General features: G+C 38.1%; 1 protein-coding gene across 9 annotated transcripts in view; it reads right to left on the bottom strand.

Annotated features, from left to right (window-relative positions):
- Window positions 1–6150, bottom strand: part of Znf148 (zinc finger protein 148) — a 183162-nt gene that overhangs the window by 136929 nt on the left and 40083 nt on the right. The window lies entirely within an intron of this gene.

The following is a 6150-nucleotide window of genomic DNA, read 5'->3' as shown; positions in this document are numbered from 1 at the left end:
CCATGAACATAAAAGTAGAAGACAAAAATAAAATCTCTAGGAAACAATCAAGCAAACTAACTCCAAGTTGTACTCATAGAATTTTATCAAGGGACTACTACAAACAGTAGTCTCTCTGGTAACTTAGAATCTTATAGTCCTTAGCTAGTGAGTTGAAGCTGCTCAAAAAGTTACGAACAAAATTTATTTTAAAATACTTTTTATTTTCCAAGATCCTGAGTTCAATCTCCAGGACCCAAAAATAAAATAAATAAATAAATTAATTAATTAATTAATTTTCTACTAAGCTCTCACTTGCCTCAAAGCTCTTTGGACAAGCATTCAAAAGAACATATGGTACTCCACACAATTATGCCTTCTTTTCTCCCCCCTTGAGCTGGAGTCTCTTGCCCAGACCGACCTTAAACTCTGAGTTCAAGCAACCCTCTTGCTTCAGCCTCCAAAGCAGCTAGGACTATAGGTACATACCAATATGTTCAGTTCAAAATTATTTTAAAATGTATTTTATACAGCTAGTGCACAACAACAACAAAAACAATAAAAGCCACATCACTAAAACCATACTAAAAGTAAAACGAAACTGTATCTGTATTATACTACTATTCACTATTGTACTATACTGTCTGTAATATATTGTCTATGTATTTCTACAAACATATTTTTTTACAACTGTTAAAATAGCCATAGAAATTAAATTCAACAGAAAAAGCACTATGAAGTCCATATACATGAAATAAAACTGTCATCAAATTATACATTTTGATATGTCTTTTAAAAACTTGATACTTTTGTTCCACCATCAAGACATTACTAAATATTTCATAATATGGTAACTCCTTCAGGTTGGACTAGTGATTTTAAAATGTTCAGACTCTGTTAAAAACATTTTCATAGGGGCTGGTGAGATGGCTCAGTGGTCTAACGCACCTACTTAAAACAAACTTAGCAAAGCCCAGGGACCGCGGTTCAATTCCCCAGCACCACATGCCAGCCAGCCCGCCCCCTGGTGGGCTGAGCTGGCCACACACACACACACACACACACACACACACACACACAAATAAATAAATAAATAAATAAATAATAAAAAAAAAAAGAAACCATTTTCATAAAAAGCGTACTCACCTTCTGGCATCACTTAGTATGGAAAGCACTAAATTAAAGCTGTCATATATCACAGAATACAACCAGATGTGTTCAAAGAGAAGGAAGCAAAAATAGTGAAGCAAGAAGGAAACAAAACATGCCACACACTTACATAAAATAACTTAAAAAGTGTAAATGCACATCCAGATTTTAAAATTTCTTGGGGCTGGGGAGGTGGCTCAGTAGGATAAGTGCTTGCCTGGTAAGCACAAGGGCCTGAGTTCAATCCCCAGTTCTGCCAAAAAAAAAAAAAAAAGCATAAAATTTCTTGCTTATAACAGCCTCTTCTCTACCATGGAAATCCATCTTCCCCATAGTCACACTTCTAGAACCCTAATCTTTTAGCATCACTGCCCATTTGCTTTCTCCTTCAAATCTCTGATCTGCTTTCTTCTCCTACTCCTCTTCACACAGAACCAAAAAAGAGCCAGTGTGCCTGAGAGTCTGAAAAGGTACAAAGATCTAGCCCTTCCTTCCCTTTCTATGCCCCCTCCTCCAGTTCGGCAGTTCATGAATGTTCCCTCACTGATGTTCTCCCCACTGAAGATTTTGCCAACAAAGCACTCCCTAACTACAATCATTTCTGCATACGTAAATAGATTAAACACTAAAAATACACTTTAGGGTAGGGGTCTTATATCCACCAGTGTTTTTTACTTAGTCACTGACAGTAAAGGCTGATATACACAATAACAAATACAGACTTCACATGATATGAACTTTTGTATCTGTTTGATAAGGCAAATTTTCTGCAAACACTAAGTTTAATAACATGGCACAGAGAGAAAATAAATGATACATTTTACATGTTATTTTGTTTTTGCATTTTTTTGCTGTTGTTTTCTTTTGTGTGTGTGGTACTGGAGATAGAACCCCAGGCCATGTACTTGTCAGGCAATTGTTCCATCTTCTAGCCCTAAGCTACATCCCAGACCCCATTATTTCATCTTGAAAGACTGAAACTATTTCAATACACTTACTAGCAGATAGTCTATTTATTAAGCTCATGTTTCTATCATTCATTCATTCATTCAACATTCTCAATCACCTAAAATGTACCTACAGTATATTCTTATGCATGAAATACCATGGCCTCTGCCCAAAGACATTCAAAATTTAGTAAAGATAGTAAGCACATAGACAGTAAATGTTTGTGATAATAGAATAAGTGCTATGACTGAAGTTTAAGCAACTCACCATAGAAAAACAATGCAAAGTACAATTAAATGTTCCCCTATTACCTTTATAGAACAGAAAAATGCAAAGAATATATGCTTTGAATTTTGCTCAGTAGAGGTGCCAGAACATGTTAACTTACTGAATCCAAACAGGCCCATGAGATTGAGTACAAAAACTCAACATTTCTAACACAAACATCCAAAATTCAAACTGTTCCAAAACCTAAAACTGGGGTTGGGGAGATAGCTCAGTGGCCTAAGTGCCTGCCTGGCAAGCACATGGTGTTGAGTTAAATCCCCAGTACTGTATGCTGTGCCAACCCAAAAACCAGGTGTAGGGGCACACCCCTGTAATCCTAGCGCTGGGGAGGCTGAGACAGGAGGATCACTAGGAGTCCAAACTATGTAATGAGACCCTGTATCAAAAAAAATAAATAAATAAAACTTTTTGAGTGCCCATATAACACAAATAGAAAATTTCATGTTACGAAACTCTACTGTATACATACACAAAACTTTTCCAAATATTGTATAAATTACCTTCAGGTTATGGGCACAAGTTATATATGAGGCATAAATGAATTTGATGTTTACACTTGGCTCTCACCCCCAAGGTATCTCATTAATATACAAATATTCTTTAAAAAAAAATCCACGTGGGCATGGTGGAGTATGCTTGTAGTCCCAGCACTCAGAAGGCTTTGGCAAGAGGATAACTGTGAAGCCAGCCTGGACTACACAAGACGAAGACTGTCTCAAAAAAAAAAAAAAAAAAAAAAAAAATCTAATGCAGCCTGGGAGTAGTGGCACACATCTGAGTCGTAGCACTTGGGAGTCTGAGGCAGAGGACTGATTTGAGTTCCAGGCTAACCTAGGCTGCAAGGTAGGTTCAAGACCAGCCATTCATTGCAAGACCTTTCTCAAATAAAAAAAAAAAAAAAAAATCTGAAACATTTCTCATCCCAAAGATTTTCTGATAAAGGATGTTCAACCTTTACTACTATCTACATTTACAGGTAAGAAAATAAAGGGCTGTACAATTTACTAAGATACACTAGTAATAAAACCTAATGTATCATGGGCTAGAAAGGCCATATATTTGTAAAGGGTGCTATCTCCCACTGATGCCTTCCACCACCACACCTCATATAGACCTCATCTTCCATTCTTCCCCTGCATGCTCTCCTCAACGGCTAAACTCTGCAGCTTGTCCCAGAAGGACTACTGCACTGGCTAGTACTGAGTGGTGCGCTCTTCCCTCAGATAGCCTCATAACCATGAAGTGGAGTCTGTTCAATGATCCTTTTCTCAGTGAGTCACACCATTTAAAAGTGCAACCTCCCCCACATACCCTCACCCAATTCTTTTATCCTGTTACTCCTTTTGTACACAATTAATGTTGTAGGCAGCTGAGTTAGAACTATTAGACAGTCAGACAGGGCTAGGCCCTTGAAGGAGACAATGTGGAAGACAAGATATCTTGCAACAGTGGGAGACACAAGCACTCCTGCTGTGGGGCAGACCTCAAAACAAAAGATTAAACAAATGTAGCCACATACCTTTCTAGAGATGGGCATCAGGGACTGATATTTTAAATGGGTAGCAATCACATTGGAAGAGCCAGAAAGAGTCACTAACCCAACCCCCTACAGAAAAAGTCACTGCTCTGTATTCATGCGCACTTGCTATATGACTTGCTTCCCCATTTGTTCCTGATTTAATCCATTTTACCTGTGCAATTAATCTTACTGGTGGACCATAGTTCTGTCTCACCTAATGGTTGAGTTCCCATGTTTTCCACCTTAGACCAGCCTCAACTCATGGTTGTGCTCCATAAAAATCTATAGAAAAGATTCCTTGGCAACTCACTTGGGTGTCCTTCTGTCCCTCTCAGACAGAAGCTTTCTTTCCCCCTGTAAATATTCTCTTAACCTCCATCGTTCCTAAAATTCATTTGTTTATTTTAGAGAACAGGAACTTGTCCAAGGTATCTTTCGGTTGGGAGTTTCATTCCAAACCTTTATCATTACTATCTTAACATATTATACAACTGATTTATTTAATGATTATTGGTTTTTCTGTCCCAACTACAATTTCCACAAAGGCAGGAGTCTTCAACTGTTTTATTTATCAATACATCCCAAGAGTCTAAAACAATTGTTGCAGGCAGCCAAATTAGATAGAAATATTATAGGCAGTCAGACAGGGCCACGCACTCAAAGGCGACAACAGAAAAGATACCTTAAAAATGCGGGAGGACCGAAGCTCCTGCTGTGAGCCAGGCCAAAAAACCAAAGATCAAACAAATGCTAATCTCCCTAAAGATTAGTGTTGGGATTGATCTTTACCCTGACAAAGCCAGGAAAAATCATTATCTGACAGCTAAAAGTTCTGTTTTACATTCATGCCTGCTTGCTTGGTCCTGGGCTTAATCAATTATACCTGAGCAATGGTGCTTGTAATCCCATTGGTTGACCATAGTTTTGTCCCACCCCATATCCACCTAAGCCCTAGGCAAGTTCCCATTTTCTCCACTTTAGCGGCACACAGTTTTACATTATCAAAGTTCCTCGCAGAGACAGCTTCCCAGAGACAACCCGCTCGGGGGCCTCCCTCATGTCCCTCTCTCACAGGCGTTTTCTTTCCCTCAATAAATATATTCTGCTCGTAACCTCTGTTTGTTCCTAAAATTCATTATTCGGTTTACATGAACTCATCCAGGTCAGGTCGGGAAATCATTTTTTCCCCTATATCATTTGGAGGTCACCCACCTGAGATCAGTTTTTCTCCTTATATCACACTGACTTATGCATAGTACATCTATAATAGTACACTCTTAATATCATTAAAGTCCCAGTTTGGACAAAAGGGGTCAAACTCAAGTTCAAGCACAACACATTTTCTCTCAATTACTGACTCACAGATAACAGAGCAAAGGGAGAAGATACCTGAAATGCCAGAACGTGATCTCAAAACAACCTAATGAAATACTTCCCTTCAAAAGCTTGAAGGTCTTAACAACAAAAAGATCCAGGTCAGGTTTAGTGATGCATGCCTTTAACCTCAGCTACTCAAGAGGCTAAGGTAGAGTTCCAAGTAAAGCCAGCCAACTCTTAGCAAAGATGATGAAAAATGGATGGACGGACATAAATGCAAGCTTTATGAAACACTACAACAAATATATCACAAGGATTCTTGGCAAAAGAAGAGTATAAAACCAGTCCCAGCTAATCAGAAGGCTGAGGCAGAACACAGAGTCAAGAGTCCAGCCTGGGCTCTGCAGTGTCCAAGACCAGCCTGAACTACAAAGCAAAACACTGTCTCAAACAAAACAAAACACAATTGTTCCAAGTGAGAGATTTCTATGAATATAATTAAAATTACTATATAGCAGCAAAACAAAAAACAGACATTGCATTCTTTACATATTTTGGTGCAGGGGACTGAACTGGATTGTCCTGGAACATGGTATGTCTGCAAGGCATGTTCTTTTAACTTATAGAAACTGCACTCAAAGTGCAAAGTTATTAAGACTCTAAGGAGATATCCTTTATATATTTAGAATTCAAAAAGGAATGTTTGAATATTAGTTTACTAGTATCTTTTCATGACCAGATCTATCCTAAGGAAAAATAAAATCAAAGAAATGAATTCAAACCCATTGCTAAACTATTTTCCATTCCTACTGTCACCAAAAAAATCAGGCCAAAATCTAAAAAAACCTTCACCATTAATGTAGTTATTGTAATCTTAAGAAAGAAAACCCTTAAAAGGTCAATTAGGTACTTAAAATATAGTTGACCAGGGGCCGGGGAGATGGCTCAGT

The sequence above is a fragment of the Octodon degus genome, unplaced genomic scaffold, assembly GCF_000260255.1.
Source record: "Octodon degus isolate 3935 unplaced genomic scaffold, OctDeg1.0 scaffold00147, whole genome shotgun sequence".
Taxonomy (NCBI): domain Eukaryota; kingdom Metazoa; phylum Chordata; class Mammalia; order Rodentia; family Octodontidae; genus Octodon; species Octodon degus.
This window is presented reverse-complemented; position numbering and strand designations above follow the sequence as displayed.